The sequence below is a fragment of the Ursus maritimus genome, unplaced genomic scaffold (assembly GCF_017311325.1).
Source record: "Ursus maritimus isolate PB19 unplaced genomic scaffold, ASM1731132v1 scaffold_2, whole genome shotgun sequence".
Classification (NCBI taxonomy): domain Eukaryota; kingdom Metazoa; phylum Chordata; class Mammalia; order Carnivora; family Ursidae; genus Ursus; species Ursus maritimus.
In genome coordinates this window covers 18,426,248-18,443,601 of record NW_024424452.1, presented here as the reverse complement: position 1 = coordinate 18,443,601, position 17,354 = coordinate 18,426,248, and the positions used below count along the sequence as shown (strand labels likewise).

The 17,354-nt window shown below is 46.8% G+C and overlaps 2 long non-coding RNA genes across 2 annotated transcripts; both read right to left on the bottom strand.

The window, feature by feature from the left end:
- Window positions 1-1,924: 1,924 nt before the first annotated feature.
- LOC121103671 lies at window positions 1,925-6,872 on the bottom strand. The gene is made up of 3 exons (XR_005835864.1): window positions 6,662-6,872; window positions 4,867-5,060; window positions 1,925-4,045 (listed from the first exon to the last, which is right to left on the bottom strand). It is a non-coding gene; the product is annotated as an uncharacterized LOC121103671 (long non-coding RNA).
- Window positions 6,873-12,036: 5,164 nt separating this feature from the next.
- Window positions 12,037-17,246, bottom strand: LOC121103767. Its single transcript, XR_005836022.1, has 3 exons — window positions 17,117-17,246; window positions 16,668-16,824; window positions 12,037-12,078 (listed from the first exon to the last, which is right to left on the bottom strand). It is a non-coding gene; the product is annotated as an uncharacterized LOC121103767 (long non-coding RNA).
- Between the last annotated feature and the right edge of the window lie 108 nt (window positions 17,247-17,354).

The following is a 17,354-nucleotide window of genomic DNA, read 5'->3' as shown; positions in this document are numbered from 1 at the left end:
TTCATTTCTCTAGAGTAATACCCAGGAGTAGGACAGTAGGTCATACGGTGAAACATGTTTTACTTTATAAGAAACTGCCAAACTGTTTTCCAAATGACCATATTACTTTGCACTCCCACCAGCAATGTCTGAGAGCTCTGGTTGGTTCGACTTTCACACTTACTTGGTATTGTCGGTACACTGAAAAAATTTGAGCCATTCTAACGTGCGATGAGGTATCTCTTGTGGTTTTAATTTGTAATTCCCACATGACTAATGATGTCGAGCATCTTTTCATGTGCTCATTTGCCACATGTCTATATTTATAGGTGAAATTCCTGTTCAAGTCTTTTGCCCATTTAAAAAAGTTGTCATTTTCTTATTGAGTTTTGAGAGTTCTTTATATATTATGGATACAAAGCCCTTTATTAGATATATAATTTGCACATATTTTCTCACATTCTGTGGCTTATCTTTTTATCCCCTTGGTACTGTCTTTTGAAGAGCAGAAGTATTTATTTGGGGTGAAGTGCAATTTATCAAATTTTTCATTTATATCTACAAAAACATTTTTAAACAGATTTACTGAGATGCAATCCATAAATCATATTACACTCAAGACACTGGGTGTCTCAGTCAGTTAAGTGTCCAATTCTTGAATGTGGCTCAGGTCATGATCTTGGGGCTGTGAGACTGAGCCCCCCATGGGACTCTGCACTCAGCAGGAGTCTGCTTGAGATTCTCTCTCCCTCTCCCTCTGCCCCTCCCCCATGCTCTCACATGCATGCATGCTCTTTCACTCTCTCTCTCAAATAAATCTTACATAATAATAAATCGTTAAATAATAAGATTTATTATTTATAATAATAAATCTTTAAAAAATAAAAATAAATGATATAATATAAAAAATGAAAACAAATCCTATAATTCACTCATTAAAAATGTACAATTCAATTGCTTTAGTGAACTCACGGATTTGTGCACCTTTCACCATGATCAATTTTAGAACATTTTCATCCTCCCAGGGAAACTCTGCACCCCTTAACCATCAATCTCCTACTCTGCCCTTCCCACCTCCAGCCACACTACTCTGCTTTCTGTCTCTGTGGATTTGTCTACTGTGGACATTTCATATAAATAGAACACACAATATGTGAGTCTTTGCAATCGGCTTCTTTCACTTAGCATCACGTTTTCCAGGTTCATGCATGTTGTGGCAGGAACCAATACACCCTTCCTTTTCATTCCCAAATAATACTCTCTCGTGCGGATACGCTACATTTTACTTACTATCAGTTGATGAACCTCTGGGTCATTTCCACCCTTTGGCCATTGCACATAATGCTGTTGTGAACATTTGTGTACAAGTTTTTATGTGGACACATGTTTTAATTTCTCCTGGGTTATATGCCTAGGAGCGGAATTGCTGGGTCATAAACCGCCAGCCGGTTTTCCAAAGTGGCTGCAGCATTTTACATCCCCACCAGCTGCATACAGGGTTACAGTTTCTCTACGTCTTCGGCAACACTGGCAATCGTCCATCTGTTTGCTAACTGTTGTCCTGGTGGCTACGAAACAGTATCTCAGGGTGGTTTTTATTTGCATCTCCCTGATGGCGTTGAATATCTCTTCATGGGCTTGTTGGCCACTTGTCTATCTTTTTTGGAGAACTGTCTCTTCAGATCCTTTACCATTTTAAAATTGGGCCGTCTGTATTGTCATTACTGAAGTGTCATTGTTGCTCACACAGCCTAGAGACAAGTCTCTTATCAGATATATGACTGGCAAAAATGTTCCTCGATTCTGTGGATCATCTTTCCACTTTCTTGATGGAATCCTCTAAACCACAGAAGCTTTTCAAGTTGATGATGTCCAGTTGCTTTATTTTTTTTCTTTTGTTGATTGTACTTTTTTGTGTCATAGCTAAGAAACCATTGCCTAATCCGAGGTCAGGAAGATTTATATCTATGCCTTCTCCTAAGAGTTTTATAGTTTAGCTCTTGTATTTAGGTCCTCAATCCGTTTTGAATTAATTTTTGTATATGATGTGAGGTAGGGATCCAGTTTCATTCTTTTGTAGGTGGATATCCAGTTATTCCAGCATCATGTATTAAAAAGACCAGTCTTTCTTCATTAAGTTATCTTGACAAGCATTAGCATTTTTATTATATTTTCTTTATCACACTTCTGTCAAACTTTCCATTGCTCTAACCATTTCGAAGTGGTGAGTTGCAGATACCACAGTACTTCCTCCTAACATTTCAGCATGCATTTCATCAACTACAGTACAATTTTTGTTCACAATCTTTTTTCTTTCGGATGTAAAATTTACATACAATGAAGTGCACAAATCTTAAGGGGACCATTTGATGCGTTTTGACAAATGCATTCACCTGTGCAATGCAAATCCTTCATCAAGATATAGAACGTCAACACCGCCCGAGAAAGTTCCCTCACACACATTTATTTTTATGTATTTGTTTTTGACAAATGCATGTGCCCATGTAACCACCACCCCAATCAAGATATAGAAAATTTCCATCTCTTGAGAAAGTTCTCTTCCACTTCTTTGCAGTTAATCTTGCCCCACCCGGTCCGCACCCCAGGCAGCCCCTCATGTCATTTATATCACTATAGATTAGTTTTGCCTATTATAGAATTTTATAGGAATGAAATCATATGATGTGAACAATTTTGTGATCAGCTCACTTCACCCCTGACCAACATTGTAAAACAAATAGAATGAATGCCATGTTGCAGGGGGAAATATTGTTTTGCTGAACTTTGCTTCAGATATACACACATACGTGTGTGTGTGTGTGTGTGTGTGTGTATGTGTGAATGATTGTACAGGGCCAAAATAGGAAATGCATTTCTTACTGTGGTTTGTAATTTTAAAAAAAAATTAAAAGCCATTGTTCTCCTGAAGCAGAACCTTGTTTCTTTTCTACCTGTCTTTGTTACTCTCCCTGCCCCCTCACCTTCCCTGATCTCGTATCAATTACCCCAGTGATTGGTCTCACCTTTACACCTTTGCAAAATTTGTTCCTTCGCTTGGGTCACTCTCCCCACCTCATCCCAATCACCCTCAAACTGGAGAACTCCTATTCATCCATCAGATGCCCACTTGGTTGGCCATTCTCTAGAAAATTCTCTGCTTGCTTTCCTCTCAGAATTGGTATCACGTTGTACCCTAATTACCTGGTGACTCTTTCCTTCAGCTGACCACAAACTCCCTGGGGTACAGGGACCATGTCTCACTCACCTTTGCAGTCCCTAGCTCCTGGGATGTGATGACACAGAAGAGGCATCAATAAATATTCATTGAACAACTGAATGAATAAACCCTGGGGTTCGGGATGACAGATAACAAACCAGCCTGATTCTTTCCCAAGAATCTTTCCATTCCTGCTTATTTTATTGTCCTGTGTATCTCTGATTTCTTAACCATCGTGTTTTTATAACCTCCCTCAACCGCCCTGAGACCTTAGCCTTTTGGTCTTCCTCTCTCCACGCCCAGTGCTAATCCTTTCATCATTGTTACTTCCTCCCAGATGTGCTGAGGCAACAACTACCCTTTGGAGGATGACATCATATCCTTATCTTTGTGGCCTTTGCCCCAGAACCCTCTCCCATCTTGCCAAAGTTATAGTAATTCTGTGACGGGGGATGTGCATGGAGGTGTCTATGGTGTGTATGCCCGTGCACATGGAGAAATGTTCACCAAAATGTCACCGGGGGGCTACCTTTGAGATTTCGGGTGATTTTCACTTAATTTTTTTTTAAAGCTTTTCTATATGGCTCCAACTTCCTGACTGAGAAGTGCATCAATTATCTGCTGCTGTAGGAAAGCTGCTGAAAGCCCTCAGGGGCCTGCGAGAGAAGTGTGTATTGCTGACGTTGCGATGGTCGGCCAGGTGGCTGTGCCGATCTTGGCTGGGCTCTTTCATGTCTGGGCACAGTCTGGCTGTTGGGTGATCTAGACTGACCTCGGCTTGGCAGTTGATGCAACTCGGCTCCACATTCTCTCCTACCCTGTGGGTGGGCCCAGCCTCCAGGCCTCCTCCTGGCAATGGCAGAAGTGCAAATAAGTCCAATCATGGAAGCGAATTTCAAGCTTCCGCCTCCCATCACATCTGCTCATATCCCATTGGTCAGAACAAGTCATGTGGTAGAGCTCAGACTCCCAGTGAGAGGCACGGATCAGTTACAAGGCAGGGAGTGTCGATATGGGGAGGGTTGAAGAGAGGCCATCATCACAGTCTCCTACAACACATGTTCTGTCTTTATATTCAGAAGTGGTAAAGCTGGTTTCAAGCAAGATGGCTGCCAGAGCTCCAGCCCCACAACCTCCAAGGGGTACAGGTGGGGCACCTGTGGAAAGGACAGGTGGCTCTCTATTTCAGCAGCCCCAGAAGAATCTCAGGGTCTCATGGGCTCCAGTGAGTCCCATGCCCGTCTCTTACCAAATCACTAAGGGTAAGGGACCAGTGTGTTCTGATTGGCCACTCCTGAGTCACCTGCCCACTTCTGAGCCAGGGTAGAGTCAATTCTACCTAATTTATAGGGACCGAGAGCCAGGGAGGGTGGCTCATCGGAGGAACATCAAGGGTGCTACAAGAGGTGGCTGACTTAGGTTAGGTCGCCCCCGAAGTCCCTCAGACAAGGGCTGGAGAATAATTTACATGGGACGGGATCCCAGAAAGCACTGGGAGAGAGTGGGGCAGTGAAGGGGGTGGGAAGGGAGCCAGGGCAGGAGTGCTGATGAGCAGGTTAATGCTGGGGGACTAGCGCTCCCTCTCTCTGGAGCCTCCGGGAGACTGCAGAGCATGCCTTTAAGTTGTCCCGGCCACGTGCCCTGAGAAGCAAAGAAACTGAGCAACTTACCCACCAATTCCAATCACGATTGGCTGAGACCTGCTCTGTGAGCACCAACTCTCTGACACTTCTGCTTGCCCTCTGCACAGGCCAAGCTGTCTCCTGGGGCCAGAGAATGTCCTTGGGCAGAGTCGCTGGTGCTTGCAGCCAGAAATTGGACTGGTAAGTGCTAGGGGATGGGGGGGGGGCATCAACAGCACCTACTACGAAGGGAAAAACAGGTCACAGGTTAGGACGTTGGCTCATTTTGGCCTGGGTCCTGCCCTTGAGACAAAGAAGCCCATAGGTAGAGCCTCTGGAAAGAATCCCAGAGAGGAAATATGGCAGCATGGTTCAAGGCACAGGCTGCGGAGTAGAGGAGATAGAGGGTGTGGTCTGCTTTCCCCACTTGCTAGCTGTGTGACCTTGGGCAAGTTACTTAACCTCCCTGCCCTCTATACAATGGGAACATACAGGGTTGTTTGAAGATTGAGACAACTGATTACATGGCAGGGGGCACATGGTAAGTTTCTAAGAAATGAGAGCTACAGGGCTGAGTCCAGTCTGGAGGAATGACATTTCCAGAAGTTTCTCCAAGTGTCCTGAGACAAGGAGCAGGTACAAGAACCAGCCAGAGGTAAGCTGAGTTAAAGACACGGATGGCGCTAAAGGACCAGCAGAGGATGTCACCAAGGTCAAGAAGCATTGATTGTACCAGGGTCTGTAAGAAGACCCAAGAAGAAAGTCTGGAACCAGGAGGCCACTCCTTTTAGGAAATGTACTTTAGGCATGCAAGGCACACATTGGTTTGTCCCTTGTTTAAAGGATCTGGTGCTCTCCTGCCTTCTTCTTGCAAAGCAGCCAGAGGGCAGGAGCGGGGTGCCACCCTGTTGACAGCTTTGCCATGGTGCATTCCTATGTCCTTCCACTGGGGACTAACCAGTACCAAGGTTTCCTTGCCACAGGTTGAGCACCAAGTAGAGTACTGCAAGAGTTAAGATTGAAAATCCAACAGACTGGCTTGAGAAAATAACCAAAATGTAGGTGAAGTGAGATTTTGCTGGCTTCAGGCCTGGCTGGATCCAGGGGCTAAGACAGTGATGTCGCGACCTAATTTTACTCTCTGTTTCTCCACCCCATGACTCCCTGCTGTGGCTTTCCATGTACAGAAAGGACCTCTCTCCTGGCGGTTATAAGATGGCACCCAAGCAATGAAGTTACAATCCACAATTCCATGCTCACATCCAGGCCAAAAGGGTATTAAGGCTCTTGTCCCAGCAGCCCACCAAAGCCTTGAAGTTCACCCTGATTAGACGCTAGCTGAGGGCACTCAGGTCACACGCTTGCCCCTAGACCAAGTTTTGTGGCCTTGAGGCCAGCGGCACCAGGTATAATGAATGATGCAGGCCAGGACCGCATGCTCCCATCCTAGGAGCCCTGAGCATGTTTGTGGATGGAAAGTTGAGGATGGCTAGATTCCCCAAAGGCAAAGGAGGCTGTCGCCTCACAACAAGGGGACAGGTGTGTGTGGGAGACAAGCCATTCCCATCCACTACAAACATGTCCGTAGTTCCTACATCTTTGGCCAGCTAGCTGAAGAAGCAGACAGGTCTGCTGACAGGTGTGGGAACAGAAAACCTCACAGAAAAGCCCCAGTGTGGAGCCCCATGTGCCATGCACCCGTTTCCATATTCTTTCAGCCCTGCCCCAGCTACATCTTGCCAGGCCGCCATGGTTAAGTCACCGAGCCTCTCCAGGTCTCAGCCGCCCATGTCAACCACCCCACGGTTCATGCGTTCAAGCGTTCATGCGCTCATTCACTCACCAGGCCCTCTGGGGCTGCGTGGGATACGAGACAGTTGTACACAGCTGTTTCCCTGCACCTAGCACGGTGCCTGGCACATACAACGTGCTCGTTCAATATCGGTTCAAGGAATAAACGCACGAGACAAAGTCATCGCCTCCACATGCTCACTGTCTCCTAGAGAAAACAAACGAAATCATAACCAGCCCTCTGTCTGGGGCTCAAGAATTCTCCACCGAGGAGGCATGAGGCCTTTAAGGAAGAGGGTGGATGCTTTCCCAGCCTGAGGAAACAAGGAAGCGCACAGCTAGCCTGGAACTGCATCGACAGTGGCACAGAGCTGGTGGGGAAGAAAGTCATGCTATTAATCACTGACAGGGGCTGGAAATTTTATATTTGCCTTTACACCCTTGGGAAGGATTAGCATGTATGCAGCCAGAAGTTGCACAACGGAATCAGAGGACGCTACCTCCTGCTCTCCCCTCCGCTGGGCCCTAGGTCTCACTTGGATTATTGTGACAGCCAGCTGTATCTCCCTCAGGTTCACCATCCACATGGCTGCCTGAGAGAGAGGTTATTATATTTACTTATTTATTTTTGAGACAGAGAGAGAAAGCGAGCACAAGCAGGGGGAGGGGCAGAGGGAGAAGCAGGCTCCCCGCTGAGCAGGGAGCCCGATGCAGGACTCGATCCCAGGACCCCCGGGATCATGACCTGAGCCGAAGGCAGACGCTTAACCAACTGAGCCACCCAGGCGCTCAAGAGAGGTTATTCTAAAAACCAAGGCCTCCAACCCTTGCTCACACTGCCCTTTGTGACTCAGAAGCAGTCTTCCCTCCCACCTCCGTTGCAAAGCTTCTCTACCTTCCGCTGCAGCTCTCTCCTCTTCAGAGATGCCCTCAGGACCTTTCAGAGTCCCCCCCCCCCCCCACTCCTTGGTACTTCCCATGCTTTCTGTTTGCATGGCTTTCTTCCTGACCACAGTCTGGTTACGCCTGATTTGACCACTCTTTCTTGAGTCATCATTGCTCTGAGCTACAGATCAACCTGGGGGGAAGAGAAATAGGAATAAGAGTGGCACCCCACCCTTCGGGGAGCCCACCATCTGGCACAGGTCTTCCGAGACCTGTGGTCAGATCACTTTCTCTAGCTCAGAAGCCTGGTTCCTTTAACCCGGTGGTTCTAAAGTGGGGGCCATTTTACTCCCCCTCCCCGAACAAGTGGGCATTTGGCAACATTTCGGGACGTTATGATTGTCACGACTGGGAGGGTGTTTCTGGAATCTGGTGAGCAGAAGCCAAGGATGTGGCTAAACGTACTAGAGAGCGCAGGGCAGCCTTCCACGGCAAGGGCTCATCCAGTTCAAAATGTCAGTAGTGCCGAGACTGAGAAATTCTAGCAATGGGGAGCTACAGAGGGATTCTTAACTGAGAGAGAGGGCGAATGATTGATTCAACTTTGTGAACTCCAACAGCTGAGTCAGCGGTGGCCTGGAGGAAGACAGCCTGAGATCAGGGTAAGTCAGGACTTTTTCCATTTCCCCCAGGAAATCAGTGAGGTGAGTAAGCTGAAGTCTACTGCTTTTCAGCCAGAAACACTAAGCCTCATGTACATTCCTCCCAGGTGGTAAGTCGTACCCATGGCCACAAGCAAAGTGAGCATCTCATGTCTATCAGGTTCCTGGGAGAAGTTTCTCGTTTCTGAGAAAGTGCCTGCTGGTTCACACTCACCAGTTACCGGATCTGAGCAAGTTACTTATCCTCTCTGTGCCTATTTTCTGATCTGTGAAAAGGAGCTAAGAAGAGCACCTAACTCCTAGAATTTTTGTAATTAGCATTTTAGCCTACAACGGGGTCTGGCACACGGTGCCACAGAACTATACAAGTATTAGTTCTTAGCACCATCCTGTCATTAGCACCAGCACCATCATCATCCCATCATCATCAACATCATCACCTTCACTCCATTGTCAACAACATCCTCCCCACACCCATCAGCATTACCATCATCACCATCATTACCATCATTGTCATCATCACCATCATTACCATCATCAACATCATCATCACCATCATCGCCACCATCATCACCATCATCACCGTCATCATCGTCATCATCACCGTCATCACCGTCATCATCATCGTCATCATCACCATCATCACCATCATCGTCATCATCGTCATCATCACCGTCATCACTGTCATCATCACCATCATCACCACCATCATCATCATCATCACCATCACCATCATCCTCATTCTTTCTCTAAACAGTCTCCTGTTTATGGCGACCGCCTTAGTAGGGTATGATTGGATGTCATTCTGCCCCAAGAGTGGTAGCAGAAAAGATCAGCTCTCAGCCTCTTTGACACAGTCTCCTTGCTTTGTCCACAGAGCTCAGCTCGGGGTCGTTGGCTATCCCTATCCCTCTGTCTTCACCTGCCAAAGCCAAGGAAGCCACAGTGCTTGGAGGTTTCAGACAGCTCTAACTCTTGAAATAATCCCACTGGGTCTGTTCTGTTAAACTGCAACAAAACAAAGCACCCCCCCTCACAAAACCAAGCAACAGAAGCATAAACAGAGGTTCAAGCTTCTCCTATTAAATGGTGTCTGGAGGTTGGCCACAGCTGGTGTGATTCAGCTGTTCAAAGAAGTCACGGAAATATTTCTCGCCTTACAAGAATTCCAGATACTGGCTGTTGCCGGAGTCCAGTTGTTCATAGATGTCAAGGCTCCCACAATGCACTTGTCTTGGCCTTCTCTCATGGTGGCAAGGTGTTCTGTGGTCACAGCAGGAAGACCATGTCTATCAGGAATGCTAACATTTTCCCAGAGGCTTCTCCCCACAGACTTGCATTTGTGTTTCATTGGCAGAACTGGGTCACTCAGCCACCCCCGAGGACAAAGGAGGCTGAGAAAGCTGGAATAGGATTGCCATGATTGGCCCAAACAAATCATGATCCATTGCCTCCACCAGGGTACCTCACTGCCCCTAGATAAAGTCTGGGTTCTGTTGGCAAGGAAGAATGTGGGAGGTGATTATCATGGTTATACAGCAATTCAAGGTACTATGGCAGCATAAAAAAAAACTATCCCCTAACTTAGTGGCAGTTATTCTGTCCATAAATCTGTAATCTGGCAGGGCTTGGTGGAGACAGCTTGTCTCTGCTCTACTTGGCGACAGGTTAAAACAACAGCACTTATTTTGTGCGTGATTTTGCAATTTTGTTGGAGTGAAGTGAGCTTAGCTCATCTCTGCTCCCCTTGGTGTCAGCTGGGATGACTCTGGAGCTGACCGTCTGATGACTCACTAACTCAAATCTGGACCTGGGCTGGAAAGCTCCAAACACCTGGGGCTCCTTGGGCTTCTCTCTGTATCTCTCTGTGGACTCTTCATGTGCTCTCTCCAGCGTAGCTGGACTTCCCACATGTCAGCTCAGGGATTCCAAGGTGTGAGTTGAGAGAAAGAGAGGGAGGGAGAGAGAGAAAGGGATGGAGGGAGAGAGGGGGATGGGAAGAACGGAAGGAGGGAGAGAGAGAGAGAATTCCAAGGGGAAGCTGTTTCTCCTTGTTAAACCTAACCTTAGAAGTTACTGCATCATTTCTACCAGATCTTATTCATGAGAAGAGACCCACTGAGGCCAGGTCTTCCATAGGAGAGGGGAACTAGACTCCTTCTTTCGTGGAAGGAAAAATCACTGGACATGTTTTAATGCCACATCAACCTACCAGTGACGGAGACCTAAAAATAAAACAGACGGTAAAGCATTGTGTTGGATGGAGAATGAAGAGGACAGCTGACAAATTCTTTGAAACACTTTTTTCTCTCTAGATCCTAACACTTAGATCATGCTGCTTTTAGAAGAATCGGAGTGGGTTTTGCTCAGAAAAGGAAGTCATTCCTCATTTTAGAGGCAGAGCCACCGTGTTGCAGTTCCTTCCTTCCCGTGTCCCATCAGCTTTGCCGTCTCCTGACTCCCAACCGCCAGTGCAAGCAGCTCTTTGAGGGCTTGTCTCCTGGTTGTTGGAACCTGCTCTGCTCCCCTTCCCGGTCCCTGTTCCACTTCCACCCCGGTAGCTCTGAGCCAATGGCTGAGAGGAGTAGGTGTATAAATACCCCAGCTCTCTCCCCCTTAGTGAGATGACTTTCCGGTGCATGTTGTCCACTGTCTCCTAGACTTGTGTAGCGGAACTGAGCCTTAACTGACCAGAGAGATTGCCTGCTCGGTGATGCCAGCTGTGTTCACGCTTTCCCTTCCCAGTTGTACTTCCCATACCTCTCCTGGTGGTCCTGGGACCACTGGCCAAATAAGCTGCTTGTGTTACAATCCTAATCTCCGAGTCTGCTTCTGGGGAAAACAAACTAAGACAACTAGGCTTCCAACTGGGGAGACAGGACTTGGAGTTCCAGCTCCGACCTGGAAAGAGTTTGGAAGTCATCACTGCCATCCTCACAACGAGAGAAAAGCTGAACAAAGTGAAGACTGAGGACTTTTCTTAGACCCTTTAGGGAACGGAGGTCATGGGGCAGGCTGTCACCTCAAAAGCTGGGGAGACAAGGTGAACACAGAATTTCACAGCTAAGATCAGCTTACTGGATGCAGAAACCACTACAGCTAATAACTGGTAGGAACACTTGAGTGATACTTTTGATAAATTGCAGGAGGTTGAGTGTGAACTAACTTGGGAGATGAAAACGGGGCCCAGTCTTAGGAGGACCCCATACTTTCATAGATTTTACCTTGAGGAGCCTACCACATGCTCCCAGTTAATATCAGAGAAAAAAAAAATCCCCTCATGTTTTGGGGTAGGGAGCGGGAGGGAAGTGACTATTCTGAAATGCACAGAGAGCGTTCTCCGTAACAAAGGCCTGCCCTCTGAGGGAGGCTGCTTTACCAGAGCCACATGGGAGCTGAGGGAAGGAAAATGCGGTCAACTCCAGCTCCATCTAGCCTTCCTGTCTGTAGGAAGGCAAGAAAAAAAAAAAAAAGTCTAAGAAATGCTTCTGAAGGCCACAGACCAGGAACTCAGGCCCCCTAGAAAATCGAGATTTAATTATATTACTATAGACGGCCTCTCCTCTCCAACACCTCCCCCCTCCCATCAACAGGGCTCCCGTATAATAACAGGGGAGCACAACTGAGAGAACTGAAGGACGATAACTACATAACATACATAAATAAAATAAAAAAGACAACAAATAAATAAAAGACATTTTATTTAAGAAGGAATTCTTAGGAAAACCTAAAGGCCACAGAGGGTTAAAAAAAAAAAAGGAGGGGCGCCTGGGTGGCACAGCGGTTGAGCGTCTGCCTTCAGCTCAGGGCGTGATCCTGGCGTTATGGGATCGAGCCCCACATCAGGCTCCTCCGCTATGAGCCTGCTTCTTCCTCTCCCACTCCTCCTGCTTGTGTTCCCTCTCTCGCTGGCTGTCTCTATCTGTCAAATAAATAAATAAAATCTTTAAAAAAAAAAAAAGGAAGCTAGAGAAAACTAAACCCTCTGGTATCTACAGATACTGCAAATATTAAACACAGCCCAGCTCCTAGACAGATTCACATAAAACCTCATCCTGGCAGCCCAGTTATCTCGGTTCCTATTATGCAACATATCGTGCTGGGCTCTCCACAAAAATTTATAAGATGTGCTAAAAGGCAAGAAAAAACATAGTCTGAAAAGATAAAGCCCCACAGGAACCAGACTCAGATATGATACAGATTCAAGACTTAATCAGACAGGAAGGGAATTAAAAGTAACTGCAAATTAATATGCTGAAGGACCTAACGGAAAAAGTAGACAACACGCAAGCAGAGAAACTGACACCGCAAGAAAGAATCAGAAAGGAATGTTAGGAAAAAAACCCACTATCATGGATATGCGTGACACTCTTGGTGGACACATGAGTTGATTGGACACAGCCCGGTGAGCTTGAGGGTATGTGAACAGAAATTTCCCAAACGGGTATGTAGAGAGAAAAAAGAATGGAGCCAAGCAAGATAAATATCAAAGGATCTGTATCTAGGCGTATCATATTCAAACTGCAGAAAACCAAAGGCAAAGAAAAAATCGTGAAAGGAGCAAGTAAGGGGTAAAAATCCTTATCTATCAAGAAACAGACTTCTTGTCAAAACCAGGCAAGCAAGAAGAGAGTGGAGTGAAAAATTTAAGTATTGAAGGAAAAAAAACCACCCACCTGGAACTCAACATCCAGTGAAATTACCCCTCAAAAGTGAAGGAGAAGTGAAGACTTTGTCAAACAAACAAAAACCAAGGAAATTTGTTGCCAATAGATGTGCCTTCCAAGAAATGTTAAAAGAAGTTCTTTGGGGGGTGCCTGGGTGGCACAGCGGTTAAGCGTCTGTAAGTGCAATGAATACGAAACAGTTAACCAATTAGTGGCCCAATTACGTTGATAATCACTTCAAATGTGAATGGTCTAAATACATCAACCAGAGAACAGAGACTGTCAGAGTGGATTAAAAAACGAGACCCAACTGCATTTTGTCTACAAGAAACCCTTTTCAGGGGCGCCTGGGTGGCACAGCGGTTAAGCGTCTGCCTTCGGCTCAGGGAGTGATCCCCTGCTTGTGCTCCCTCTCTCGCTGGCTGTCTCTATCTCTGTCGAATAAATAAATAAAATCTTAAAAAAAAAAAAAGAAACCCTTTTCAAATGCATACATGCACTTAGATGAAATCTAGTGGGATAAAGAAAGATATACCATGCTAACCGTTCACCAAAAGAAAGCTGTAGCCACATTAACTTCAGACAAAGCCGACTTCAGAAAAGATAATGATAAAAGCGTCCGTTCTCCAAGACGACATAACAATCTTTAATGTGAACGCATCTAACAACCGAGTGTGAAAATACATAAGGCAAAAACTGAAAAGTCTGCAAGGAGAAATAGATAAATCCATCGTTATGTGGGTAATCATATATTGGGTAATACTAATAATATTCGAAGTTGGAGACTTCAACACCTTGTCCGTAACTGAGAGATCCATGAAGCAAAAATCAGTAAGCACATGGCTAAACCAAACGGCCCTATCAATCAACTGGATCTAATTGACATTGACAGAATACTTCATCTAACAACAGAAGATTATACTTTCTTCTCAAACTCACATGGCACATTTGCCGAGACAGACCACATTCTGGACCATAAAACAGACTTCAACAAATTTAAAAGATTAGAAATCATAGAAAGTATATACTTAGTCTACCACAGAAGTAAACTAGAAATCAAAAATGGAAAGAGATCGGGGCGCCTGGGTGGCTCAGTTGGTTAAGCGTCCGACTCTTGATTTTGGCTCAGGTCATGATCTCTATGCTGGGCATAGACACTGCTTAGGATTCTTTCTCTCCCTGTCCCTCTGCCCCTCCCCTCCCGTAAGAAAATAGAAAGATAGCTGGAAAATCCCAAAATATTTGGAGAATAAAAAGCACACTTCTCAAAAACACATAGATTAAAGAAGAAATCACTGGGAAATTTTAAAAAGTATTTTTAAATAAACAAAATAAAAACATAACTTACCAAAATTTGTGAGGTGTGAAGGAAGTGCTTAGAGGAAAATCTATAGCACTGAATGCAGATATTAGAAATGAAGAAAACTCTAAAATCAGTAACCTAAGAGACGGCAAAGAAACATAGAAAAAGGTGCCCGACATAATATGTCCTTTAGGGAATTGCGAATTAAAATAATGACGATATATACCATTATACATCCACCACACTAGCTAAGATCCAAAAATATCAACAATACCATGTGCTGGCAAGAACGCAAACAAGCAAGAACTCCCACTGGTTGCTGGGGGGAATGCAAAAGGGTAGAGACTTTGGAAGAGTGTTTCAAAGTTTCTTACAAAACGAAGTGTCCTCTGAGCATATGATCCAGCAATTGCACTCCTCAATATTCACCCAAAGGAGTTGAAAACATGCCCACACAAACCTTGCACACAAGCGCTCATAGCAGCTTTATGCCGAATTGCCCCAGACTGAAAGCAATTGAGGAGTCCTGTAACAGGTGAACGAGTAAATGGTGGTATATTCAGATGATGGAATTCAGCGCTTAAAAAAAAGGCAATCAACAACAAAAGGACAAGGAGGAATCCTAAAATCATATTGCTAAGTGAAAGAAACCAGTCTTAAGAGACTATATGCAGCCTGCGTCCCCCTGTATAACATTTTGAAAAAGGGAAAACTGTAGGGACATTGAACAGACCAGTGACTTCCACGGCTTCCACGGTCCACATTGCTATGTTGGTGGATACGAGTCATTATGCATTTGTGTGCTCTCTCTCTCTCTCTCTCTCTCTCTCGGGAACGTGCATGCGTGCAGGCGAGGAGGTGGGGGGAGAGGCAAGAGGGAGAGAGAACCTCAAGCAGACTTCATGCCAAGTGAGGAGCCCGACTTAGCGCTCAATCTCACGACCCTGCGGTCAGGCCCTGAGCCAAAATCAAGAGCCAGATGCTTCACTGACTGAGCCACCCGGGCACCTCTAGCTTCCTTTACTCTAAAAATACAGTGTATAATACATATGATATGCAAAATATGGGTTAATCAACTGTTTGTCTTGTCGGTAAGGCTTCCCGTCAACAGGAGGCTATTAGTCGTTAGGTATTTGGGGAGTCGAGAGTTACACGTGGATTTTCCACTGCCCAGGGGTCGGTGCCCCTAACCCCCCACCCATGGTGTTCAGGGTCAGCTGTAGATGAGTTGGAGTCCCTGTGTGTGGGTGTGAATGTGCGTGGCGGTGTGAGTGTGCATCAGTGTGAACACGTGGAGTGTGCGGATGACTGTAAGTCAGTGCCAACATACGGTGAATGAGTGTGCGTGGATGAGTGTGAATGTGTGCAGGGGTGTGCGTGGGTGGATGTGCGAGTCCATAACTGTGAATGTGTTTGGGGAATGTGAGTGAGTCGGTGTAAGGATGGGTGTGAATGTGGGTGCAAGCTTTTCTAGGCAGGATCAAACCTTCATCAGCAAAGCGATGTCTACAGCTGCCCCGGTTGCGCTTCGCGGAATTCACGTGAAATGCAGAATTCCCATCTGACCTGTTGGACTTTGCAGCTTGGCCAAGCTTCCTGTCCTTGCTGAGGTCTGTCTGCCTGTCTGCCTGGGCTGCCCCCCTCCAGTGTTCATTACACCCAACTGCTTGCGTTTCTTACTTGTCAGGGCCCTAGCCAGACCCCCAGGGCTAGGAAAGCGGGAGATGGGTCTGTATTTCTCCCTTTCCGCAGCCCCCAGCACAGGGCCTGGCACGATGGAGGCATCAAAACAGAGATGCTGAATAACTGTAGTCTTTCTCGCCTCCAGGTATTTGCTCACCCGGTCGCCTCTGCCTGAATGCCTTTCCCTTTTCCTGCTCTCTCCTGCACTGACCTGTGGAGGCCACCTCCTCCAGGAAGCCATCCTTGACTCCCAGAGACTGTCTACTGTCACATACTTGAGTTATAAGGTCTCAGAAAGCAAGGATTGTGTTTGTTTCATATCTTCATATCTGTGTCCTCAGCCCTTGTCACAGAGGTTAGGCAGCAGGGCCACGAAAGCGTGAGTGCATGAAGAATAATGAAACAGAATGGAAGTACCATGTCCCCTCCCACAGGAAGCCAACACTTACTCCCTGCTTCCCTGGCTCACCCCCCAACCACAGCAACCCCATTGGGCTGTCCTTGGCTCTGAGGAGTTTGTCACTACTCAGACCAGGAGCTCCTTGAGGCTAAGATGGGGTCAAATTACTCTTGGGGTCCCCAACACTACCCAGCTTGAGTCTGCACATCCCTTACCTCACCTCCTCCCCTTCTTCCCTCCTCAAGGCTCTCCAGCCAAGCTAGCCTTCAGACAATTCCTTAAAACATGCCACCCCAGGGCCTTTGCACATGCTGTTTTCATTCCCAAAACTAGTCTTCCTCCATATTCTCTTCAGATTCAGCTCAAATATCTCCTCATCAGGGGCATCTTTCAACCACCGGCCTCACTGGCCTTACATGTCCCTCTCTGTTTTACTTTTTCTTAGGACCTCTTCTTACCTGAAATACTTTATTCCTTAGTGTTCTTCCCCACCGTCTGGCTCCCCTGGGGCTTTTCTGGTGTCCAGTAGTTAGTGGTTTATGGCGCCTGGGTTCAAATTCCACACCTGCTGCGTGATTCTCAGCAAGTTGCCCCCTTGTGCCTCAGTTTCCCCGTCTGTAAAATGAGTGATAGTAATATAGCTCCTTCATAGGGTAGTTGGGAGGATCAAATGAGTTACTACATGCAGCGCCTCAGAGCAGAACCTGCCAGATTGTCCTAGCTATTGATATAAGGGTTGTTTCACTATTTAAATTCTTGTGGCGCCTAGCATATGGTAGGCACTCAATAAGTATTCTAAGGAGGAGCACCTACGGGCACTTAGCAGAAGCCAGAAGCCGGGCTGTTGGAAACGGGAGAAGGACGAAAGCTGCCCACCCACCCCCACCCCCCGCAGCCCCAGATGCACCTGCCCCTCCGCAAAGCGCGGCTGGGGGCCTGGGGCCGCCCGGAAGACCCCCACAGGAGCTGGGACTTTATTCCGCCAGCCAGGGGGAAGCACGGCGGAGTTCTTCGCGGGGGCGGCCGCGCGCCCAGGGGGGCGGGCCGGGGTGTCGGGGCCGCCCGCTGCGAGGTCGGCGGCCGGCCGCAGAGGGCGCGGGGCGCGCTGCCGGGACCGCCCGCAGCCGGGCGCAGGGGAGGGCGGC